This window comes from Gorilla gorilla, chromosome 1 (assembly GCF_029281585.2).
Source record: "Gorilla gorilla gorilla isolate KB3781 chromosome 1, NHGRI_mGorGor1-v2.1_pri, whole genome shotgun sequence".
NCBI lineage: Eukaryota > Metazoa > Chordata > Mammalia > Primates > Hominidae > Gorilla > Gorilla gorilla.
The window spans coordinates 148,500,062-148,527,100 of NC_073224.2; the positions used below are offsets into that span (position 1 = coordinate 148,500,062).

At 41.6% G+C, this 27,039-nt stretch overlaps 1 pseudogene; it reads right to left on the minus strand.

Annotated features, from left to right (window-relative positions):
- Positions 1-247: 247 nt before the first annotated feature.
- Positions 248-12,211, minus strand: LOC134758902 (uncharacterized; annotated as a pseudogene).
- Positions 12,212-27,039: the final 14,828 nt, after the last annotated feature.

Below are 27,039 nucleotides of genomic sequence, written 5' to 3' on the forward strand. Positions count from 1 at the left end.
CTCCTGACCTCAGGTGATCCTTGGCCTTCCAAAGTGCTGGGATTACAGGTGTGAGCCACCATGCCCAGCCAGTTTTCTATTGCTGCTCTAACAAATTACCACAAAACTGGTGGCTTAAAACAACACAAGTTTATCTTACAGTTCGGGAAGTCACAGAGTCCTCAATGTTGGTAAGACTGTTCCTTCTGAAGCCTCTAGAGGAGGATCTGTTTATTCGCCTTTTCCAGCTTCTAGAGGCCACCTGCATTCATTGGCTTGTGATTCCTTTCTCCACCTCCAAAGCCAGTAGCAAAGCATCTTGAAATCGAGCATTTGTGCACACTCTGAGGCCGTCATCAGTCATCATATCTCTTTTTCTCACTCTGGCTCTTCTCTTGTGATTACATTGGACCTAGCTTGGATAATGCAGGCAAGTTTCCCCAACTCAAGCTCCTTAATTTAACCACACCTGCAAAACTTCTTTTGCAATATAAGGTAATATATTCACAGGTTTTGGAATTAGGATATGGATATCTCTGGGGGCCATTATTCTGTCTATCACACCATCTAATATGATTATTGTGAGGATTAAATAAGATAATGCATGTAAAATGCTTAGTTTGATACAATATTATTGTTAAGCCTAGGCCTAGTCTTTTGAAATTCCTAAGCTGAGAATTATGATCTTCAGCCTGTTGTGTTAGCTTTTCTTTGAGGCAATGCATGCTTCATGTTCCATCCATCGCCTGAATAAAGAGGACAGTTGTAGGGTATGAGGAAATGTGGCATAAAAAATGTTCATTAAATTGCAAATATCCATTCCTGCCACATCTGTAAGCATTTTCATGTTTCCTGAATTGGCCCACATGTAAAGAAGTTTACTCACCAGTGAACTAGATGGTCTCCAAAGTCCATTCCTACTCTATTATTTAGGTCTTCTTTTCTGAGCAAGTATGAACTTGTCTCGGACCCCCTCCTGGCTTTTCTTTTCACTCTGCTTTCCTCTCTGTCTCATCCTTCACAACTGAAATCCCCAAGGAGTCGTGTAAGTGCCAGGAGGGGGAGTGTGTAGTCAAGGTGGGGCATAGGTGGGACCAGTACCCTAGGAAGGACTGCCTATTTGTGTTGGGCAATGGAAGCCCCACCTCACAGAGGGAAGCAAATATTTTATGGTACTTTATTGGCATCAGAGAGCATGAGCATTTCCAGGTGACAGTTGAGAAAAGCTGGAACATGAAATTGAGTTTGAGGGAGTCTTGCTTGGTTCATTTGAGTAGAACCATCTGGTCTTTCACAGGCCTCAATAGCTGTGCTAGCTTGACTGTGCTCAGGCAAGGCTGCAACCCATCAACTCTAAAAATGACAAGAAACGGGCAACATTCAGTTCCTTAAGGCCAGGAAGGAAATTCTTTTACAATGCTGGGAAAAATGTAAGAATGTATTCCCCAAAGTGGGGTCAGGAAGTCCCAGAGGAGAGTTATATCTCATTTTGTGAAATGACCTCCAGAAATTAGAAGCATGGATTTTGTGGGAATCGAGGGATTGCACCAAGGATTAGAACGAACATTGAAGAAAGGAAGTAATTGTCTTCTTCTAGGAAAAGAAGACAAGTCATTGATTTAAAATTATGAGCAGCTGTGGTGCACCTGGACCAGAACTGACATATAGTTAGGAGACACTAATAAACCCTGGCACTTATCACTGATCAATAATTGTAAGGATCACCTGTTAGTTATTGCTGTGTTAGGGATTCAGTACTTGTACTTATTTATATTATCTTTCATTTTCAAAAAACCCTGCAAGTTAATTTATTATCTTGTTTTATTCTCACGCACTCTCAGCTTTAGTTTTCTTTATCTTTAAAACTGGAATGATAATGTGTATCTTACAATATTGCTAGGAGAACTGCATTTAAAAGTCTATATAGGCTGGGCATAGTGGCTCACGCCTGTAATCCCAGCACTTTAGGAGGCCAAGGTGAGCAGATCACTTGAGCCCAGGAGCGTGAGACCAAGCCTGGGCAATACGATGAAACCCCATCTCTACAAAAATTAGCTGGGCCTAGTGGTGCATGCCTGTAGTTCCAGCTACTTGGGAGGCTAAGGTGGGAGGATCACCTGAGCCCTGTGGAGGTCGAGGCTGCAGTAAGCTGTGGGCGCCACTGCACTGCAACCTGGGTGACAGAGTGAGAACCTATCTCAAAAAAAAAAAAAAAAAAAAAGTCCTGGTGTGGTGGCTCACATCTGTAATCCCAGCACTTTGGGAGGCTGAGGCAGGTGGATCACCTGAGGTCGGGGGTTCTAGATCAGCCTGGCCAACGTGGTGAAACCCCAACTCTACTAAAAATACAAAAATTAGGCGGGTATGGTGGCAAGCACCTATAATCCCAGCTACTTGGGAGGCTGAGGTAGGAGAATCACTTGAACCCAGGAGGCAGAGTTTGCAGTGAGCCGAGATAACACCACTGCACTCCAGCTTGGGCGACAAGAGTGAAACTCCATTTCAAAAAAAAAAAAGTCTACATCAAACTGTCTGGCATTTAGCAGATGCCAATTTATACTTATGAATATGAAATTATTGTTGAAACAGGCAAAAAAGATATGAAAGATTTTTTTTTTTGAGACAGAGTTTGGCTCTCACCCAGGCTGGAGTGCAGTGGTGTTAGCTCACTGCAAGCTCCACCTCCTGGGTTCAAGTGATTCTCCTGCCTCAGCCTCCAGAGTAGCTGGGATTACAGGCACCTGCCACCACACCTGGCTAATATTTGTATTTTTAGTGGAGATGGGGTTTCACCATCTTGGCCAGAGGCTAGTGTTGAACTCCTGACCTCGTGATCCACCTGCCTCGGCCTCTCAAAGTGCTGGGAATACAGGCGTGAGCCACCGCGCCCGGCCCATGAAAGGTATTTTGATCGATTATTTTATTTGGCAATTCTACAAGGTGCCTGCTACGTTTCAGGCCCCAAACAAACAGTATTCAAATATAGCCCTGACTTTAGGATGCTGACAGTGTAGTGAGGAAGACAGACCCAAAAACCCTGATCAAACAAGAAAGCTATTAATTAGAATTTAATAGAATATATTTTAGGATAGGGTGCTAAAAAAACTGCTTCTAAAACCAGGATGAACGTTAAGTGGACTCTTAAAAGTAATGAGTGGGAATCGGAGTGAAAGAGAGAGAGAGAGAGAGAGAGAGAGAGAGAGTGTGTGTGTGTGTGTGTGTGTGTGTGTGTGTGTGTTGTGCAGTGTCCTACCCATTCATTTAGGGCAGGAGAATAACTGCCACTAGTTTTATACTGCCGGGGGAAAAATATGCCTGTGGAATAGGACCGAACAAGTAGGCAGGAGGTGAATCACACCTGCTCTTCTGCACCTTTCCAAGAAGTTTAAATTTTAGGCTAAAAGTGATGGGGAGCCATTGAAGGATTTTATGAAAGTTATGCTGTGTTCAGACTTATGGTTTAGAAGGATTATTTAGGTAATAGTGTGGAAGGGAGTGACCCAGGATGCAGGAAGAGTCAGGAAACTAAAAAGAGGCAGTAGAGTATAGCGGTTTAAAGTATGAATTCCAGAGATGCACAGCCCAGCCCAGGTTTTCTGGCTTCACCATTTTCTGGCAGTATGGTCATGGACAATTTAACTTTTTTTGTGACTCAGTTTTCTCATCTGTGAAAGGAGGATAAAAATACTACCTACCTCTTAGGATTGATGTGACAATTAAAAGAGTTAATAGAATACAATAAACAGCACAATATCTCCCACATAATGGGGCCCAAATAAATGTTAACCTGTTGTTATTATTATTATTAATAAGCTAGTGCGAAAGAGGAATGAGAAGGGCCGGGGCTAAGTCAGTGGCACAGTGGAGATGAAAGGAAGGGGAGGGTGTCAAGGAAATGGAATTGGAAGGACTTGGTAAGTGTATTAAGGTGGCTTTAAAAAGAATGGAGGCACAGAGGAGCTTTTTGAATTCCCTGAGTGAGTGGAGGAGTCTGGATTCAAAGCTGTTCTGGTGGATATTCTTTCCCCACTGTTCTTTTTCAGTAGGTTGCACTATGATCCTGTCATCCTGCTTGTCCTTGTCTCTGTGTACTGGGTTCAAATCTCATCCACAAACACAGATGTAGAAGAACTATAAATGTCCTTCTTTTTCTGTAGCTCAACTTAAATTCTGTTTTGAGCCTTCCTCTTGGATGGCAGGAACACAATTTCAGTGAAATTGGGGTCTTCCTTCCATTTTCCCATGAGCTTACCTATGTTCTAGGAGTGCCAGGGTTTGAGGTTGGGCCTGGACATTAGGTCTTTGGTGTCATCTGGCCAAGCTGACATCCCTTGGGGCTACTATTGCCTCATTGGGTCCTCAGCCATGTTCCACTCGGGCTGTCCTCAGGTCACCTCTCAAACTCATTCATAAAGCTCCTTTAGGTTCAGCACCCCCCTCTTGGGAATGCAGCGATTGTTCTGCTTCTCACTCAGGTGCTCCCATGATACGTGGGGCAGGTCTTCATTTCTGTCTCTTCTTGGACACATAGAAGTGATTCCATGGTTTCTGTACTGCCCTGATATGTGGGTAAAGCTGTCTAAGATGTCGGTTCTTCTCCAGGGTCTTGCCACCTGCAGGACGTTATCTGTGTTCTTGGATCTCCTAAACCTAGCCAGGGTTTCTGCAGACTCCCTTGGGTCGCAACTCAACCTGAAGGATGGGGTGAGGAAGCCAAGATGCCCTTTTCTCAAGGACCCCAAGCATCGAAGCTCTCCTTGCATCACCTTGACTCTTCTTTCACCCTTCAGTCCTGAAACCTGGTTCTTATCCTATCTTTTCTTCTTTTTTTTAAAAAAAATTGCCCTAAGTCTTTTCAGTTTCCTTAAGGGCCTAGGTTTTGAAACTTAAAAGCTAGGAAGAGACTCTTTTTAAATCTGCATTCTTCTGTAACAACCCTTCCCTGAGGCAATTAAAGAGCGGAAGTGCTAAAAGATGAGAAAGTGTCAAAGAAAGATAATCCATTAATACTTCATAGACAGTATCCCACCACATTTTAAATAGAGTCATCAGGCAGTAACCTACAATCTATTTTGTCTTTAGTCTTCAAATGTCTTTGATCTTGTCCCTGGTTGACAGATATGATATAAGTAACTCTGATAGTCATTTGACTTATTGATGTTGGACATGTAGGTGGAGCTGAATTTTACTAATAAAGAAATCTCTTAAAGACAAGATAAAGCCAGCCTGTTTGAATTAGGGGGAAAACTAAGGTAGAAGTGAAAGAGGGACTTCTCTCTCAATACTACCTTAGCGCCATGGGGGTGGGACAGGGCTGAAATTGGGAAATATCTGTGAAAAGCTGAGATAGGTGAAGGAATTTATCTCTAGCTAGATGTGGAGAATCATAAACATTGGTTTGCCTGGGATGGCACTAGTTTATGCCACTTTTCCTCATGTGCCACCTGGTTAGTGACCACTTTCTCTAAAACCTATCATATCTTGGACAGTAAAGTATGTGGTTATCCCATTTCTGGTTTATATAAGCCTGTTCGAATGTTCCAATTTGGAACTAGGCTGGAGACATTGAAAGCCTTAATTATCAAGCCTCTATATGCAATGAGGTCAGTAAAATCACCCAAGAGCCTGAGATAGAGGAGGGTCTTTGTTTTTAACTCTAGGACTACATAAGTAAATAGCTACTTTGATATAAAAATCATAATTTCAGTATAAATAAATAAGGGTATACTATTTAGCCATTTCTCCTTTGTTTCATTATTCACATATATTATTATGGTTTTATAAGCCTTTTTTGCCCATTCAATTTGTAGTAGGAAGGAGAATCTCAAATCATCTGCTATTCCATGTTTCATTCCAACATTTTTAGAGTTCTTAGTTATCCATGAGTGAAATCAAAATACACGCTGCCTAGATAAAATCATCATTTTCAATCATTGATGTGATCTTGCATTAAGATAGTTTCCCCCAAAATGGTCAAATTTGTACATTTTATCCATAGATGAAGTTGATTAGATTCTGAAGGCCAAAAGTAAGAGGCCTAAAGCCATGTTGATTTCCAGTAAATTCCCTGCTGCAGTCCACTATTCTGATCCCCTGAGGCCCTCCTTGTCTTCTTAGGAGTTAGATCAGATTTTCAAGAACAGCAGCTGGGTCAACCAGGCATCCTAGAACTGGATAAACAAACTAGAGTCCAGAACAACTCCCTATCTTTTCATCCTTTCCTGTTACTAGAATGCCTTAGTCCATTTGTGCGCTATAACAAAATACCTTAAACTGGGTAATTTATAAAGATCAGAAATTTTATTCCTCAAATTTTGGAAGCTGTAAGTCCAAGATCAAGGTGCCAGCATGTTCAGTGTCTGTTGAGGGCCCTGTCTCTCTGCTTCCTTGTCACTGTATCCTCTAGAGGGGATAAAGTCTGAGTCCTCACATGGAAAAAGGGACAGAAAGGACAAAAAAGGCCTAAGCTAGTTTCTTCCAGCCCTTTTATAAGGCACTAATTCATCCATGAGGGTGGAGCCCTCATGATTTAATCACTTTCCAAAGGCCCCACCTCTTGGTATCACCACAAGGGGAATTAAGTTTCAACATGAATTTTGGAGGGAACACATCCAAACTGTAGCATTCTACCCATGGTCTACCAAAATTCATGTCCTGCTCACATACAAAATACATTAGTTCCATCCCATAGCCACAAATGTCTTGTTCCAGCATCAATCTTAAGGTCTAAGTCCAAAGTCTCATCTATATATTATTTAAATCAGATATGGGTAAGATTCTAGGCACAATTCATCCTGAGACAAATTCCTCCTCCAGCTGTGAACTTGTGACATCCAACAAGTTATGTGCTTCCAATATACAAAGGTAGGGCAGGCATAGGATAGACATTCCCGTTTCAAAAGGGAGCAACAGAAAAGAAGAAATGGACAACAGGTCTCAAATAACTCAAAAACCCAACAAGGCAAACAGCATTAAATCTTGAGGCTTTAGAATAATCTTCAACTCCATGTCCTGCCTTTCAGATACACTGGGCTGGGGTTGGATCACCAAGGCTCCAGGGACTCTGCCTTCATGGCCTTACTGGGCACAGCTCACATGGCAGTTCTTAAGGGTTAGAGTCTTGTGCCTGTGGCTCTCCCAGGCTAGAGTTGCATGTTGGTGGGTCTACAGGTTTGGTGTCTCAGGGGTGACCCCATTCCCATGGCTCCACTAGACACTGCTGTACTGTGGGGTTCTCTGTGGTGACCCTGACCCCATGGCTCCACTGGGCATTGCCCTAGTAGGGGACCTCTGCAGCAGCCCCACCCCAATGCAGTTCTCTGCCTGGCACCCAAGGCTCTCTGATGCATCCTGTGAAATCTAGGTGGAGATAGGCATACCTCCGTGGCTCTAGTGCTCTGTGTGCCTGCAGAGTTAGCGCCATGTGGACTCTGCCAAAGCTTATAGCCTGTACCTTCCAGAAGGGCCATCTGAGGCACATCTGGGCCCATTTGAACCACAGCTAGGACAACCAAGGAGCACTGTGACTGATGTGGGGAGCAGAGATGAGGTGGTGCAGGGCAGTGAATACTAAGATCCCAAGGGCCCCTGAGGTTTTCTACTTCCCTTTTAATTGTGAATTCCATCTTTAAGTCATTTCTCTCTTTACTAGAAGAATAAAGAGATGCTATGCAGCCCGTTCAATATTTTGCTTAGATATTTCTCCCATGAGATATCTTAGTTCACTGTTCTTAAATTCTGTCTTCCACAAAGCCCCAGAGTATGGACACAATTCAGTGAAGTTCTTTGCCACTTTGTAACAAGGATGGCCTTTCCTCCAACTTCCAATGATATAGTCCTCATTTCCATCTAAGACGTTATCAGAATAGCCTTTACTCTTTATATTTCTGCCAGCATTCTGATCACAACCATTTAGATAACTTCTGAGAAGACTGAAATCCTTTCTATAGCTCTCCCTTTCTTTTGTGTTTATCTTAGTCCATTTCCTGCTTATTATAACAAAATGCCTGAAACTGGGTAATTTATAAAGAAAAAAATTTATTTATTACAGTTACATAGTCTGAAAAGTCCAAGATGGAGAGGCGCCATCTGGTGAGGGTCTTCTTCCTGCTGAGGATTTTCTGCAGAGTCCCAAGGCAGTGCAGGGCTTCACATGGTGGGAGGGCTAAGTGTATTACATTAGGTCTCGCTTCCTCTTCTTATAAAGCCACCAGTTCCACTCCCATGATAACCCATTAATCCATTAGCCTATTAACCCATTAATCCATTCATCCATTAAGAATCTATTTATGAGTGCAAAGCCCTCATGAGCCAATCACCTCTTAAAATTTCACAGCACTGCCACATTGGGGATTAAATTTCAACATGAGTTTTAGAGGGGACAAATATTCATACCATAGCAGAACCCCACTAGAATTGCCCTTAATGGTCCATTCATAGCAATATGAGATTTTTTTAGCTTGCTCCTCCAAACTCTTCCAGCCTCTGCTCATTACTCAGTTCCAAAACTGCTTCCACATTTTTGGGTATTTGTTATAGAAAATACCCACCTTCTTGGTACAATTTCTGTCTTAGTCTGTTTATGCTGCTATAATAAAATAGTGGCCTGGGTTATTAATAAACAATAGAAATGTATTTATCATAGTTCTGGAGGCTGGGAAGTCCAAGATTGAGGCTCTGGCAAGATCAAGGTACCCATAGATTCAGTGTCTGATGAGGGCCTGGTCTCTCTGATTCTAAGATGGTGCTTTATTTCTTTATTTACTTAAGATGGAGTTTTATTGCTGTGTCATTCAGAGGTGTGATAGTTAATACTGAGTGTCAACTTGATTGAATTGAAGGATGCAAAGTATTGATCCTAGGTGTGTCTGTGAGGGTGCTGCCAAAGATTAACATTTGAGTCAGTGGGCTGGGAAAGGCACACCCACCCTTAATCTGGGTGGGCACCATCTAATCTGCTGCCAGTGCAGCCATAATATAAAGTAGGCAGAAAAATGTGAAGAGATGAGACTGGCCTAGCCTCCCAGCCTATGTCTTTCTCCCATGCTGGACCCTTCCTGCCCTTGAACGTCAGACTCCAAGTTCTTCAGTTTTGAGACTCAGACTGGCTTTCCTTGCTCCTCAGCTTGCAGATGACCTATTGTGGGACCTTGTGATTGTATGAGTTAGCACTTAAAAATTCCCCTTCATATATATATATATCTCTCCTGTTAGTTCTATCCCTCTAGGGAACCCTGACTAATACAGATTTTGGTACCAGGAGTGGTTCTAGAGGAACAGAATATTAAGGATGGAGTTCTTTCGTTGGTTTTGGGGTTTCTGGAGTTGGCTACTTAATATGATTAGACCCAAAAATGCTAAGGACTCTCTTATTTATTTATTTATTTATTTATTTATTTATTTGAGATAGAGTCTCACTGTGTCGCCCAGGCTGGAGTACAATGGCATGATCTCAGCTCACTGCAACCTCTACCTCCCGGGTTCAAGCAGTTCTCCTGCTTCAGCCTCCCAAGTAGCTGGGATTACAGGTGTCCACCACCAACCCCAGCTACTTTTTGTATTTTTAGTAGAGACGATGTCTCACCATGTTAGCCAGGCTGGTCTTGAACCCCTGACTTTAGGTGATCCACCTGCCTTGGCCTCCCAAGGTGCTGGGATTACAGGCGTGAGCCACCATGCCCAGCCAGGACTCTACTTCTAATAGTATGGAGAACACTGATAGTTTTGTAGAGGGGTCTGACCTGCAGACCCTGACCCAGCAATGGATGACAGATGTACACTGACACCGATATTTTTGCCTGTCAGTCCAGCTAAGGAGCTCTGCTCTGAGTCTGGGGCATTGCCTCAATAAGCCAGTGAAGTTCACATTTATTTAGTACAGATTAAATGACAAAGGTCTTGAGTAAATACCACTAGAGGGTAATTGACATTGCTGACCCCCCGAGTAGAGAGCAATTATACACCCGTGGTTGATCAAAGGTTGGTCTTAGGACCACATGAGTAAACAAGCTATTTAGATAAATTCCCCACATTTCCTTGTTGTTTGCTTTTTTGCTATGAACTAAAGGTAAAGAGGATTAGGCTGCCTTCAGCCAAATCTGTTACTGAAGCTATGCAACCCCACCCGGGGCTTCCAAGAAGGTTTGTGACTATTTTCTACAACTATCTTTATAATTTTTCCCACCACCCTGACTGAACTCCCACAGTCTTGGTGTGAACTATTTAGAGAGCTATGCAAAATAAGTGCATTTTACACTCCTGATTCACTGCTTATGAGAGGCAAGGAGTTTGGTGACTCCATATGTAATACCTTTGACCACATGTGGAGAACCAAGGAACATAATGAAGCTGGTTGGTTGCTCCTAAGTTCGGTGGATGAAGTGATGGAAGAAAATGATAAACTCAGGGATTCTGTGTTCCAGCTTCAGAGGCAGATACTGAGCCTCAAATCTGCTAAGATTGCCCCGAATGAGAGTCTTAGCTCCTGTAGAGAAAGAGCTGAAATTGTGAAAAAACAGACACAAGCTCTTATCATGTGAGTGGCTGACCTGCATTGAAAGATGCATGCACAGCCTCATCAGGTGTCTACTGTCCAAGTAGACAGGTGTCTACAGATCCAAGTGAGGGCATTGATTGGAAAAGAATGGTACCCTGCTATTGCAGGATCTGGCCAGCAGCCCGCAATGCAACAGGGCTCACTCCTTCTTCCCAGGTGGATCGGCAGGTTGAGAAATAATAGACACACACAAGATAGTGAAAGCTGGGTCCAGGGGTGTCACCGCCTTCTGGTCCCGTGGTGCCAACAATGCACTGGATATACCAGCATTTATTATTAAGTTTAGTGAGGGCGGGGGTAGGTTAGTGAGGGATTTAGGGTCATTTGATTATGAAGTGAGATGGTCACATGGGGATGAAGTAATTCTTTAACATAACATCTGTATGCAGAAGTACAGTATATAGGGATAAGAATTTACAATACCGTGTGTGCATCAGTAATTTCTAACAGATCCTTACAACAGAAACACAGTCTTTCCATAACCTATGATTAGCAAGATATTAATCAGCAGTAACAGTTGCAGCAAAAGCTGGTTACAAATAATCCATAGAAACAGGACATGAAGCTAGACAACCGGTTAGACCAGAAATTCTCAGAAGGGAGTATGCTTTAACCCTAAAGAGTGCTAGAAGAGCCATGGCAAGATGAGGGCGTTTATAGCCCTATCTTATCCATATGGACAGGTGCCCCCCGTGCGTCCGTTTATAGGCTCTCCACAAGGGTTGCATTCCATTCCCAGAGCTATGAACATCTGCTTTTCTGGGATAGGAATCTTGGTGATGTGAAACCTCCCTGACTGCATGTCCATTCATAGGCTCTCTGCAGGGCGAAGCACATCACGCGCTGTTGGCTCATTCTGGCAGTCCAACCTGGCATTACACAATCCTGCATGCAGTTTTGTATTTACAATAATCAGGAGCATTTCACCTTTTATTCCATAGCAATAGTTTCAGGGGGTCTCCCTACACCCTGCAACTTGGAATGGGGATGTGTGGGAGGCCCCTGATGAAGCTGGGGACACTGAGTTTGTAAACTATGATGAACCTTTTTTGCCAGAAGAAACAGCTTCCCCATTCCCAGTAGTGGCAACATCCCCTCCCTGACCCAGGCTGCCATCAGCCTTTCCACCTTTGTCTAAGGAAATGAACCCTGCACTGCCTAAGGCAACAGTGATGGCCTCCCCTGAGGCAGTTGCCAGGCAAGATAAAGTTGATTCTCCTCAGGAGCCACCCTCAACACCCGAGTTTGCTTCTAGACCTATAACTAGACTAAAGTCCCAGCAGGCCCCTATAGGGTGAGGTTGAGAGTGTGACCCATGAGGAGGTGTGCTATACTCAAAAAGAACTGCTTGAGTTTTCTAATTTATGTAAACAGAAATCTGGAGAACAGGCATGGGAATGGATATTAGGGGTGAGATAATGGTGGAAGGAAAGTAGAGTTGAATCAGGCTGAATTTATTGATTTGGGCCCACTAAGTAGGGACTCTGCATTTAATGTTGGAGCTCGAGGAGTTAAAAAGGGTTCTAATGGTTCATTTGCTTGGTTAGCTGAAAGATGCATTAAAAGAGGGCCCACTGTGAATGAGCTGGAAATGCCTGATCTCCCTTGGATTAATGTAGAGGAAGGGATCCAAAGGCTTAGGGAAATTGGGATGGTGGAGTGGATTAGTCAATTTAGACCTACTCATCCCAGCTGGGAGGGTCTAGAAGATATACACTTGACCAATGTCTTGTGAAATAGATTTGTGAGGGCAACACCTGCATCTCTGAAGGACCCTGTCATTGCTCTTCTCTGTATGTCAGATCTAACAGTGGGAACTACAGTCACTCAACTACAAAATTTAAATACAACAGGAGTAATTGGATCCTGAGGGGGCAGGGGCCAAGTGGCAGCACTCAACCATCGAAGGTGGGCGTAGCTACCATAATAGACAGCAGAGGCAAAGCAGCAATCAGAATAGTCTGAATTGTGTAGGGCTGTGGCATTGGCTAATTAATCATAGTTCCTAGAAGTGAAATTGATAGGAAGCCTACTGCATTCCTACCTAATTTATAGGAGCGGAAAACTTCTAGGTTGAATGGACAAAAGACTAATTTGAGGCTGGGCGTGGTGGCTTAAGCCTCTAATCCTAGCACTTTGGGAGGCCGAGGCTGGTGGATCGCCTGAGGTCAGGGGTTCAAGACCAGCTTGGACAACATGGTGAAATCCCGTCTCTACTAAAAATACAAAAAATTAGCTGGGTGTGGGGATGGGCACCTGTAATCCTGGCTACTTGGGAGGCTGAGGCAGGAGAATCGCTTGAACCTAGAAGGTGGAGGCTATGGTGAGCCAAGATCACGCCACTGCACTCCAGCCTGGATGACAGAGTGAGACTCTGTCTCAAAAAAAAAAAGAAAAGACTAATCTGAATTATAAAAGCAGAGAATCACAGCCCCTTAACCGATTTCCAGACTTAAGCCAGTATACAGACTCAGGACCCCTTGAATGAAGGTGAAGCCAGGTCCCCATGAGGAAGGACCCCCCACTATACCAACAATTTATGCAGTTAATCTTTCTCCCATCCTTCCCCAAGGAGACCTCTGGCCTTTTACCAGGGCAATTGTGCACTGGGGAGAGGGAAATTATTAGACATTTCGGGGACTACTGGACACTGGCTCTGAGCTGATGTTGATTCCAGGGGACCCAAAAACATCATTGTGGTCCTCCAGTTAAAGTAGACACTTATGGAGGTCAGGTAATTAATGGAGTTTTAGCTCACGTCTGACTTACAGTGGGTCCACTGGGTCCCTGGACTCATCCTGTGGTCATTTCCCCAGTGCCAGAATGCATAGTTGGCATAGACATACTTAGCAGCTGGCTCCCTGACTGGGAGGGTGAGGGCTATTATGGTGGGAAAGGCCAAAAGGAAGCCATTAGAGCTGCCTCTACCTAGAAAAATAGTAAATCAAAAACAATATCGCATCCTTGGAGGGATTGCGGAGATTAGTGCCACCATTAAGGACTTGAAAGACGCAGGAGTGGTGATTCCCACCAAATCCCTGTTCAATTCTCCCATTTGGCCTGTGCAGAAGACAAATAGATCTTGGAGAATGACAGTGGATTATCATAAGCTTAACAAGTGGTGACTCCAATTGCAGCTGCTGGACCAGATGAGGTTTCATTGCTTGAACAAATTAACACATCTCCTGGTACCTGGTATGCAGCCATTGATTTGGCCAATGCCTTTTTCTCCATTCCTGTCCATGAGGCCTACCAGAAGCAATTTGTCTTCAGCTGGCAAGGCCAGCCATATACCTTTACTGTCCTACCTCAGAGGTATATCAATGCTCAGGCTTTGTGTCATAATCTTATTCAGAAAGACCTTGTTTGCTTTTTGCTTCTGTGAGATATCATACTAGTCCATTACATTAATGACATTATGCTGATTGGATCCAATGAGCAAGAAGTAGCAAATACACTGGACTTATTGGTGAAATATTTGTGTACCAGAAGATGGGAAATAAATCCGACTAAAATTCAGGGATCTTCTACTTCAGTAAAATTTCTAGGGGTCCAGTGGTGTGGGGCCTGTCAAGATATTCCTTGTAAGGTAAGGATAAGTTGCTGCTGCATTTGGCCCCTCCCGCAACCAAGAAAGAGGCACAACACCTAGTGGGTCTATTTGGATTTTGGAGGCAACACGTTCCTCATTTGGGTGTGTTACTCCAGCCCATTTATCAAGTGACCCAAAAGGCTGCCAGTTTTGAATGGGGTTCAGAACAGGAGAAGGCTCTGCAACAGGTCCAGCCTGCTGTGCAAGCTGCTCTGCCACTTGGGCCATATGACCCAGCAGATCCAATCGTGCTTGAGGTGTCAGGGATGCTGTTTTGAGCCTTTGGCAGGCCCCCATAGGTGAATCACATGGAAACCCCTAGGATTTTGGTGCAAGGCCCTGCCATCTTTTGCAGACAACTATTCTCCTTTTGAGAGACAGCTCTTGGCCTGTTATTGGGCTTTGGTGGAAACTGAATGTTTGACTATGGGTCATCAAGTCACCATGCGACCTGAACTGCCTATCATAAACGGGGTGCTTTCTGACCCACCTAGCCATAAAGTGGGTCATGCACAGCAGCATTCCATCATCAAATGGAGGTGGTATATACGTGATCAGGATTGAGCAGGTCCTGAAGGCACAAGTAAGTTACATGAGGAAGTGGCTCAAATGCCCATGGTCTCTATTCCTGCCACCCTGCCTGCTCTCCCCCAGGCTGTACCAATGTCTTCACGGGGAGTTCCCTATGATCAGTTGACAGAGGAAGAGAAGACTAGGGCCTGGTTCACAGATGTTTCTGCACAATATGTAGGCACCATCTAAAAGTGAACAGCTTACAGTACTACAGCGCCTTTCTAGGACATCACTGAAGGACAGCAGTGAAGCCAAATCTTCCCAGTGGGCAAAATTTCGAGCAGTGCACCTGGTTGTGCACTTTGCATTAAAGTAGAAATGGCCAGATGTGTGATTATATACTGATTCATGGGCTGTAGCCAATGTTTTGGCTGGATGGTCAGGGACTTGTAAGAAGCATGATTGGAAAATTGGTGACAAAGAAATTTGGGGAAGAGGCATGTGGATGGACCTCTCTGAGTGGTCAAAAACTGTGAAGATATTTGTATCCCATGTGAGTGCTCACCAATGGGTGACCTCAGCAGAGGAAGATTTTAATAATCAAGTGGATAGGATTACCCATTCTGTGGACACCACTCAGCCTCTTTCCCTAGCAACCCCTGTCATCGCCCAATGGACCCATGAACAAAGTGGCCATGGTGGCAGGGATGGAGGTTACACATGGTCTCAGCAACATGGACTTCCACTCACCAAGGCTGACCTGGCTACGGCCACTGCTGAGTGCCCAATTTGCCAGCAGCAGCGACCAACACTGAGCCCTCGATATGGCACCATTCATCGGGGTGATCAACCAGCTACCTGGTGGCAGGTTGATTATATTGGACGTCTTCCATCATAGAAAGGGCAGAGGTTTGTCCTCACTGGAACAGACAAACCCATTATTCTGGACATGGGTTTGCCTATTCTGCTCGCAATGCTTCTGCCATCCATGGACTCATGGAATGCCTTATCCACTGTCATGGTATTCCACACAGCATTGCCTCTGACCAAGGCACTCATTTTATGGCAAAAGAAGTGTGGCAGTGGGCTCATGCTCATGGAATTCACTGGTCTTACCGTGTTCCCCATCATCCGGAAGCAGCCAGATTAATAGCATGGTGGAATGGCCTTTTGAAGTCACAATTACAATGTCAAATAGGTGGCAATACTTTGCAGGGCTGGGGCAAAGGTCTCCAGAAGGCCGTGTATGCTCTGAATCAGCACCCAATATATGGTACTCTTTCTCCGATAGCCAGGATTCACAGGTTCAGGAATCAAGGGGTGGAAGTGGAAGTAGCATCAGTCACCATCACTCCTAGTGATCCACTAGCAACATTTTTGCTTCCTGTTCTCCCGACATTACATTCTGCTGGCCTAGAGGTCTTAGTTCCAGAGGGAGGAATGCTGCCACCAGGAGAATGCTGCCTTCCATTCCGTTAAACTGTAAGTTAAGATTGCCACCTGGACACTTTGGGGTCCTCCTACCTTTAAGTCAACAGGATAAGAAGGGAGTTACAGTGTTGGCTGGGGTGATTGACCCAGACTATCAAGATGAAATCAGTTTACTACTCCACAACAGAGGTAAGGAAGAATATGCATGGAATACAGGAGATCCATTAGGGCATCTCTTAGTATTACCATGCCCTGTGATAAAGGTCAAAGGGAAACTACAACAGCCTAATCCAGGCAGGACTACAAATGGCCCAGGCCCTTCAGGAATGAAAGTTTGGGTCACTCCACCAGGAAAAAAACCATGACCTGCTGAGGCGTTTGCTGAAGGCAAAAGGAATTCAGAATGGGTAGTAGAAGAAGGCAGTAATCAATACCAGCTATGACCACGTGACCAGATGCAGAAACGAGGACTGTAACTGTCATAAGTATTTCCTCCTTCTTTTGTTAAAACATGTTTGTGCATGTATATACTTGTATTAAGAAAATATCTTCATTTTATTTCCTTTATCATGTGACATAAGATTTATTGACTTCATATCAGCATTTAAGCATTGTTAACTTTATGTAATAGTATTTGGTTTGGGGATTGGTGCATTTCTGGTTGCATGAAGGATAGTTGTATTATGTTAGGTGTAATTATGACCTTATTATTGCCTTTATTTGAAGATTATATATGATCTCAGGAGTTGTGTATAGGTTCCAGTTGACAAGGGGTGGACTTCTGATGGTTAATACTGAGTGTCAGCTTGCTTGGATTGAAAGATGCAAAGTATTGATCCTGGGTGTTTCTGTGAGGGTGTTGCCAAAGGAGATTAACATTTGAGTCAGTGGTCTGGGAAAGGCAGACTCACCCTTTAATCTGGGTGCGCACCATCTAATCAGCTGCCAACATGGCTAGAGTATAAAGCAGGCAGGAAAACATGAAGAGATGAGACTGGCCTAGCCTCCCAGCCTACATCTTTCTCCCGTGCTGGACTCTTCCTGCCCTTGAACAACCGACTCTGAGTTCTTTAGTTCTGGGACTCAGACTGGCTTTCCTTGCTCCTCAGCTTGCAGACAGCCTGTAGTGGGACCTTGTGATCATGTATATAAACTCCCCTTTATATATATATATATTATAAATATATATATACTATATATATAAAATATATATAATATATATAATATATAAGTATATGTATTATATATATATAAATATATATTATATATATAAATATATATATAATATATATTAAAATATATATATAATATATAAACATATATATTATATATAAATATATATAATATATATAAATATATATAATATATAAATAAATATATTATATAAATATATATATAATATATAAAATATATATTATATATCAAATATATATAATATATATATTATATATAATATAAATATATAATATTTATATTTGATATATATAATATTTATAATATATATTATATATATAAAGGATATTATATATCCTTTTAGTTCTGTCCCTCTACAGAACCCTGACTAATACAAAAGGGAACAAATGCTGTGTCCTCACACTGTGGAATAAATGGAAAGGCAAAAGGGCAAATGCTCTGTGAAGCCTCTCTTATAAGAGCCTTCATCTCATTCACGAGGTAAGAACCCTGTTGACCTAATAATCTCCTAAAGGCCCCACTTCTTAACATTATTGCATTGGAGATTTATTTTCAACATAAATTTTGGAGGAACACAAAGATTTAAACCATAGCATACAGGGATCCATTGGCTGTCCTTATTGGAAACCTTTAGTTTTGTGTAGGAAATGCTGTTTTTCAGCTGCATTATTAAAAAATGCAGTTCTTTTAATTTTTGTTAATTTAAATTAGTTTTTTGCATATACATGACATTATAGTTTCTCTTTTAAATGTATCATTCTACTTTTATAATAAACTTAAAGGTCAATTTTGATAGAAAAATAAATAGACCCTTTCTGTCAAATTTATGCAGACCTGTTATTCAAACAAATTTCAGTGATCCCATGAGCTTTATGAAATAATTTCTTTTTATGATTTACAACATTTCAAAAATAAAATTTAATTGTTTGTTGCTTTGAGGAACTTGGGAACTTGGCAAAGTTGATAAATATTTCAAAGTTACAAATAATATTTACAGTGAAACAGGATAATGGAAATTGTAATCAAAATGCTATCAAGACGAGCATATAAAATGATATGAGCTGTTTTTCAAAAAGATATGTATTCCCGTAACTTGTTATCTTTCAGTTTCTATCATTAGAAAACATTGGAAACATGCAGGAGCTCAATTATTCCTCCAGGACATATGTGAATTAGATAATATACTTCAGTTCTTAGTGAGGAGATAAGAAAATTGAAGATCTTATTGGGCCCTCATTAAATGTCTCTTGCCAGTATTTCAAACACTTTGGGGAACATTCTCAGGAGAGAGTAGACTCTGCCTAGGGGAAAAAGAGTGGGAAATTAGAACAGAGGTCATATTTTCCATTGCAAATAAGACTAGAAGATATGTTTTATTGGCTGAGTGAAGCAAAATCATTCTATTGGACCTCTCTGACGCTTGGCAACACTGGAATCAAGTCAGTTCTTTCTCTTTAAAGACAAAAAAGATAATAAAGTAGCAAACATGTGAGTAAACAGCAGGTGTGAGGAAAAAGCCTTGTCTTTTGGTTGATCTGTTCATTAACAGAATGAGATAAACATAGGCAAAGAAAAGGTAAAACAGTGCTTGTTAAAGGCAATGGAAAACAGATTAGACAGCATGGTCTTTGTGATAATACACAATTGACTTTTCTCATAATAATAACAGCAGGACAAAGCATCTTATCTGAGTCCCAATAAAGTGCCAGGTGTTCTGCTAGGTGCTTTTACATGTATTACTTGAATCCTCACAATTGTCCATTGTATTATAACCTGAGTTTTGCTGGTGCTTGCTCTTACCTACTAACACAGGATATCAGCTCTTCAAAGCTCCCTCCTTCCTGCACGATATTTCTGGGAGTCCTCAGAAGGGACTTCACATGCATTCACAGACAGGTTCAACCACTGACCATCTTTGCTGGGTACCACTGTGTCTGTCATGGACAAATTGCTGCAGATTGTGGGCACAAGTATTGCTTTCCCTTGGGCTTTGGTGGATGTCATCACTGTCCTCCACTGCCACTCCTAATAGGTAGCATCTGCTGGACATCACTATTAGTTCCATTGGCTAGCACCATTGATGGCCGGAAGTGCTGAGGATTTCAAAGTTACATGGTGTTCTGTGGAGATGAAGGAGAGTATGCCTCTGCCACACACTAATAGTGGGCTGCCAATGGAGCACAGCATTTTACAATGAATATGAGTCTTTCAGTTTTTGACTTCCTGTCTCTATCCCCTCTCTGCCACAGTAAGTTCCATTTGACAAATTAGAAAGTGAGTTTCAAAGGAGTTAAGTAACTTGAATTAGGCAACTTGCTAGAATCACTTGGCTAGTAACTGGAGGAACTGAGGGCTGGACTTTGATTTGTTTAAAGTCTGAGCTTTTTCGATACACCCAATATACTATGCTGCCTCTCCATTCTTGGGTTCTCTTGGGTGCTTGATGGTTCTGAGGATTCCTTCTTTGGAAATTGAAACTCTCTCTTCTCTTTGCCTCCAAGCCCATACATATTGCAAATTATCTTCCAAATTCATCCTGCTTTGTTTTCTTCCCCAGATCCTCTTCTTCTCACCTATTAACCTATTGTTTGGCTCTCACCCTCTTTCCATCTTTCTTTACATTCTCCTTTAGACTCTCTAGTTTTGCCTATTGCCTTTAAAGAAACTTTCCCAGCAACAGTCACTTAACATTTATTCAGCTCTTATTGCAGATACTATGGTAAGCAATGGAAATAAAAATCTTCAAAGACAAGGAAGATAATAAAGTAGCAAACGTGGGTAAACAGACAGCAGGTGTGAGGAAATAGGAAGGAATTTATAGTCTAGTATGGAAAATACACTAATAATTATAGCACTATATGATAGGTACTGTACTGCGAAAAGGCAGACATAAGGGGTGATGGGGCGACAAAAATCAGATTATAAAGGTAAAAAACCGCAGGGAAGGGGCAAATAAATTACCCTGGGAACTAAGAGAAGTTAGATGAGCAGCCCTTGAACTGAGCCTTGAAGAGAAAGTTGGTATTAGATAGTTAAAGAATGGGGTAAAGGCAGAATGGGCTAAACAAAGGAAGCAACACTTACAGAGTCACACAGTCTTGAAGCTCTATTACCTGTTGCAGGAGCTGTAAGTAGTTCCATAAATTAAGGGTGTGTGGGAAGAAGTAAAAGGGAGTAGTATGAGGGTATCCACAGGCCAAAAATACTTCCAGCGGCTACACAGATAAAGCCAATGAGCGAAGCAGGCTGGGTAGATTACAACATGGAGAGTGAAGACTGTGACAAACCAGAGAGCACATATGCTGTCCCCATGAGTGACTGCTCCTCCCTCCAGCCTGAGTTGCCACTGTGAATACAGACCCAGATATGACGGATTTTTTTGTTGTTGTTTTTCAAGGGAAGCCTAGAATACAGATTTTTATGTGAATTTTCCCAATGATTAAAATACCATGTGGCCAAGCAAAATACATCTGTCTGCAACATATGGGACAAATCATGATGACCCATGTATGTTAAGATGAAGAGATTGAACTTCCTCCTAAACGCATTCAGCAGGACATCACTGGATGTTTTAAAGTGGGGATTTACATAATCAGACTTGAGTTTTGCAAAGACTACAGTTCACTGATAGAACTGTGAAGGATGGATCAGAGACAGGCAAGACTGGAGGGTGAGTGAGCTGCTAAACATCTATAGTAGGAAACCAAATGTAGCCATAAGAGCAGAAGCAGCAGTGGTGGGGAAAAGAGGGCAGACACAAGGATGGCTTGGGATCTGCAGGGCTTGGTGACTGATTAAATAGGAAGAATAAAAAGAGAGAGAAGAGGCAGAATAATTTCCTTGCCATATGGGCCTATAGTTTTCTAGAAGCTGAAAAATATTTCCCCTTCTGCAAAAAGTTATGCAGTTCAGAAAGATAATAGCAAAATGTTCCAGAAAGTTGAGTCAAGGCTTGTGTAATGAAATGAAACCCAATGAGGGTATTTATGAATGTGCTTTATGGACCCCACCCAGAGATTCATTGTGCTGGGTCCTGCACTATCTCTTCTGCGTGATAGCTGGTTATAATCATGGATTGGGTTATTTTCCATTACACAATTCTCCTTTCAGAATGTCTCTCTTTCTTACAGCAACCAATTTAGTTCACATCTTCAGGCCCTGGTTATTACAATAGCTACCTGGTTAGTTATCCTTATTCTTGATCTCCATTCTTCAGCTTGTCTCTAGGATGCTTCGTCTTTCCAACTACGACAAGATTAAACTCTTCTTGCTGGCTTTCAAGGCACTCCACAATTTGGCATCAACCCTTCCTTTGAACTGTATTCCTACATGCAGCCTGATTTGAATCCTATACCCTTTGTGAACTGGTCTACTCAAATCTCATTTTTGCCTTCAAGACTTGGCTCTGTTTGGAAAGCCCTAACTTCTCCCCTTGCACACAGGAAATGGTCCTTCCCCCCTGAAGTCCTCTATTTTGGTCTCATTGCTCCTCTTTCTCAGCTCCTAAAGCAGTTTGGACCTCTGCTAGATGGACCATAGGAAGAGTTCTTGAAGCCTTAAAATGCCTACCACATATAAGGAGTAGCCAGTCCCCTCTTGTGTATGCTGCAATGACTCCAGCAGGATGCTTCTAGTGAGCTCAACTCAGTGTCATGGTCATGGAGGAGTACACTGGATAGGGATTACATGTTCCAAAGGCAACTATATTTGGATTGAGTCATCTCTGAGATTACTTGTCACAAACCTGACCTCAAAGACATGTTTCAAATGATGGTTAGTCCTCTTTTTTGGGAAGGATAAAATGTTAGATGAACAAAGTAATTTGTATTTAGGTTGCTATCATGAGAAGAACGACATTCTTAATTCTCTGTGTAGCCATTACATTGACCAATGCAAGAGGAATACCAGATCCAGGTACCCTGAATGGCTAATGAAGAAACTCCCTCTGCTACCCCAGATTCCAGCATATTTTTGCTAACAATCTGTATCACCAAAGGAAGTCTGTGCATGTCTTATGCTAAATCGAGCAGTTTTTAAAAAACTATAGTGTTGTTTCATGGGGTTTAGGCATCTTCCCAAGAAGACCTCAGAGATATTTCAAGTAGAAAGCACATGGGTAACTCCAGGCAAAAATCAGTTGGCTACCTTTCAAAAGGCTCTATAGGTTAGATTATCTTGGTAAATTTACCACAGCCCATGGTCTGGCTCTCAGTCTTGCGGGTTTTGAAACTGGATTTTATCAACACAATACAGATCTATTTGTCATTACTGGTTCACATTAATCAACCTACAAACACTGGTGGAAAAAAACAGAACATCTGGTATTAGTAACTGTCCTAAGGACTGGAGTATTTTCTAGGAACATGAAATCTGAGTAAGAATTAGGGTAAGGAGAGTTCCATGTATCATAATGTTCATGAGAGGGAAATGGGTGAAGGTAATGTTATTGCTGAGAACTGCACATGACCTGCAGCTGACATTATTGCTGGGGCAGCTGGCAGTGAACTACTATCACTGGTGGGTGTTTATTCCAGATTTGATAGTCTTTCTTCAGCTCAGTGTTTGGCAATGAATGATCTATAATAGAGATATATCCATCCCAGGAACCAGGAACTTCTCTCTGTTGCTGAGGGTACTCTTTCTACTAAATGACGACAATGATAAATCACATCTAAGAAGCTGAATGATTGATTGGATGTGGTGAATGTGGTGAAAGTAAGAGTCATAACCCTCCCCTCCCCCCAGTTCTTTATGACTTGAGTAACTCGATGTGTAATGGAGCCATATGATTGTTCTCTAGAGAGAATAATAGTTAACCGTTTTGGACATACTCAGTGATTTAGGGATGCCTTTGAGACATCCAAATTGAAATGTCCTATAGGCAGTTCTATATTCAGATATGTTAACTCGCAAGCTTGATCTGCACCAGAGAGATAACTTTGGGATTTGTCAGTGTATAGATAACTAAAGCCATGTGAATTGATAATATTTCCTCAGGGAAATATTAAAGAGAACAGACAGTAGAGGGCCTAGGACAGAATTCTGAGGAATACCAACATTTACTAGTTGGTTAGAGGATGAGAGACTGACATAAGATACTTAGTATAGCCAAAAAAGTAGAAGGAGAATCAGCAGTGTGTGCTAACATGGAAACCAAGACCAGAGACTATTTAAAGAAAGGTGTGTAGGCGCTTCCTGAATGGTAATGTAAATTCCAAGCATAAAATGGCTGTAGCTCTGCATAGAGTTAAGTGTCTCAAATTTAGCAAGATTCTACCTGAGCAGACATGGTCACTGGCAGCAGTGTTCCCTGTTAGGGACCTTAAGGAGCCTTGGAAAAATCCTCTGCATCTATGCAGCATCTGCCCTGCCATGGCAGGGGGCACTATGTTTGGTCTGCATTTATGTATAATTTGCTATATAAATAAGAGAGTGAAGAACTTCATTGGATTAACAACAATATAACTAAAAAAAACTTGGTATTCAGCAGTATCTGGATCAAATGTCTTTGGTGAACTTCAGCATACCAATGGGAGTGGAATAATGAGAATGGGCTGAGAAACCAAAGACTGGCTCCTAAAAGAAGGGTGTGTGTGTGTGTGTGTGTGTGTGTGTGTAAAGCAAATATATACTACCAAACATTAGGGGAAGAACTGGATCAGAGTGTTGCAAAACACCCTTTGAAAAGTTATTTTATACTCAGAAATTTTACTTTAGTATGTTAGTTTGATCTTTCTTTTCAAGAGCCATTAGTGGTGGCTTTAAAAAATTAAGTCTGAAAATGCTGGACTCTTTCTGGGAATATTTGATGCCCACAGAGTATGGCTTGGAACCCTGACACCAGAGGAATGTTGTCGTCATTGATTAAAAGCGAGTAGCTGCGTATGGCCTGTCCACATTAAACTAAGGTCAAAGTTCAAAACTCAGAAATATTAAACACACACTTAGGATGACATCTGACAACCTCAGTCTGCAGGATGGAACTCTAATAAAAGTTAAAGGACCATGTGCTGCACTCAGCCACACACTCAACTCCCACTGCTATTGAGAGACATAATTCTTGGCTTAAACCAGCAAAGCGGGATATGAAGGCATGCCATTCCCTTGTACTCCCTTTGGGAACAAATTAACTTTGAAAAATTCCCAGAGATGTCTGATTCATGAAGGAACATGTAAAAAGGAAAATCCAGATGCTTCCATGAATAGTAGGGCAGTAGATATTTTCTCCTCTTGGGGTGAAGAGGATTGGAGGGGTTTGGGGGCAAGGGGGCAGTTCTCCTTAAACAGTCATCCCCACACCCACATGCTCAAAACCATTTAAAATGGCTCTCCAGGCTTCATATTCTCTTTCATCTAAACCCATAATTAAGAATGGCTGTTTTTAACTCACTTTCCAAGGAACAAGGGTGCAGTATACCAGGATGTGGTAGCTACTGCGGTGCAATAACCCCAGAATTGCAGTAGCTACTAACCTGTTTTCCTCTTGTACAATTTTCATTCATCTCTGGCAAGCAGGCAAATACTAATCCGTACTGAGACCTGGAAGGTATCCCAAAGGAATCAACCTGCCTCCATGCTTTGCCTCTCTAAAATACCCCTAAATGGGACTGTGTTACTGGTGGGACCTCACCATAATTTTGTAGAAGACCAGAGGCTTTGGCATCAGACAGATCTGGTTTCAAGTCCTAGCCCTGCTACTTGCCCTCTGTATGAGCACTTTGCTTTGCCTCGATTCCTGTTTCTTTATTTGATAATGGGCACAAATAGGGTTATTGTGAGAATTAAGTGAGATAATTCGTGTAAAATCCCAACACAGTATCTGACATAGAGTAAGGGCTCTGAATAAATGTTAACTGTTAGATATATTAAAAGGGCTGGAAATTATTATAAATTTAGCACAGTTGGAAATAATATTTCAAGTGAAAAGCTATTGGAATCATAGGTTTCTTCAATGAGCCTCATACATAATAGAAATGCTTTTCTACAATTTAGAGAAACTTTAAAGGGACTTTGGTTATGATTTCTAAAAAGGCAAGGATTGAGAGACTTTAATAAGACAGTCCTTTATCATGACAAAACTAGCCTAGGAAAGCTTCATCCAAGAATTGTCACAGCATCAATTTTAGGAACTCAGGTTGAAACAACATGCCTCCCCTGCCTCAACCCCACTTTGCATACATGATGATTATAAAATGAAATAAAATAACAAATATAATTATGCTGTGATAAAAAACATTTTAAAACACAGTACAGAAATAAGTAAGATTTGGGACAGGCACGGTGGCTCACGCCTGTAATCCCAGCTACTCGGAAGGCTGAGGCGTGAGAATCGCTTGAACCTGGGAGGTGGAGGTTGCAGTGAGCCGAGCCAGCCTGGGCAACAGAGCGAGACTCCATCTCAAAAAAAAAAAAAAAAAGAAAGAAAAAAAGAAATAAGTAAGATTTGAAATTTTATATGATAATGTACATTCTGGAGGCCAAAATTTTTCAAATACAACTTTCATTTTTAGAAAAGAGAAAAGGGAAAAAAATAGTTATAAAGTAAATGGAATGCATTTAGTTAACTCTACTGGATATTTTAATTTTTTATAAAATGAATTCACCTATATCTAACTCTACTTAATACAGTTGTTATTGACTAGAAATGCATAATTTTCTTACTTTCCATTTTTATTCATTCATTCACTTAATAAATATTTTTAAAACCTACACTAAAACTTGGTTTTTGTTGTGAACTGCACAGACTGTTTAACAGTAAAACATCTGTTTGACAATAGAATATCTCCATATACTGATAAAAAATGTCTATGCTGAAATTGCTTTTTTGGTATTTGTAATTTATTATGACCTTCCAAAAGGCAGACATTCGAGAATGAAGGTTAAAGTATTTGTATCTATGACACAAAATAGTGTGAGACCAGACTGTAAAGAATTTAACTTGAAGTGGATGCTCTTACAGTATACAAAACATGCCTTGTCTCATTTTACTTGGCCAAGGGTAATTAAGAGGATAAGCAACAGTATTGTCCAGAGGCCAAAAGAGCCTAGAGGCAAAAAAATTATAGACGGCTTCATAACACAGCTCAAGTTACTGGAATCTAGTAAAGGATGAATTTAGAAATACAGTAAACTTTTGTTTATCTTGGAATTCAAACAACCAGCATATGCAGATAATGAGAAAGCTCTTCCTTTCTATTCTGCACTCCATTTTTAGGAAATGAAACAAGTAGGAAATATGCTCTTGCCAGACTTTTGCAGAATTTTGGTTTAAAAACCAAAACCAGGGTATGCCATAGGGTCAGAACAGGTTAGGTGTAATTTTTCACATCTTCCATATAGCTATATGGTGAAAATTGTTCAGGGTTACATAAATCAGGTTTAACCAGGCCAACATTTCCTGTGCATTTAGTCCAATTAGTCATACATGCAATAAGTATGTATGCCCCCTGCCACATGTCAGGTATACAGTAGGCCCACGGTACAATTCTTTGCAAATTATTCAGAGAATGTACACGAATGAGGACTTTCATTTAAGGAAATAGTGAGAAATTAGTTTGGGAAAGTAGTTTGGAGCTCAACTCTGAAAGACTTTGAAGATCAGGCTAAAGGATCATGGAAGAATTTTTGTGACAAAGAATGATATGACCAAAGGAGGGTTTTATTGCACTCATTTAGAAATGGGTTGCAGGCTAGTGTTCTCCCTCTCTCCTTTCATGGGACCACTGGTGAAATAGGCAGAGGGGTGGGAAGTGAGCTGTTAGTTGCCATAACAGGG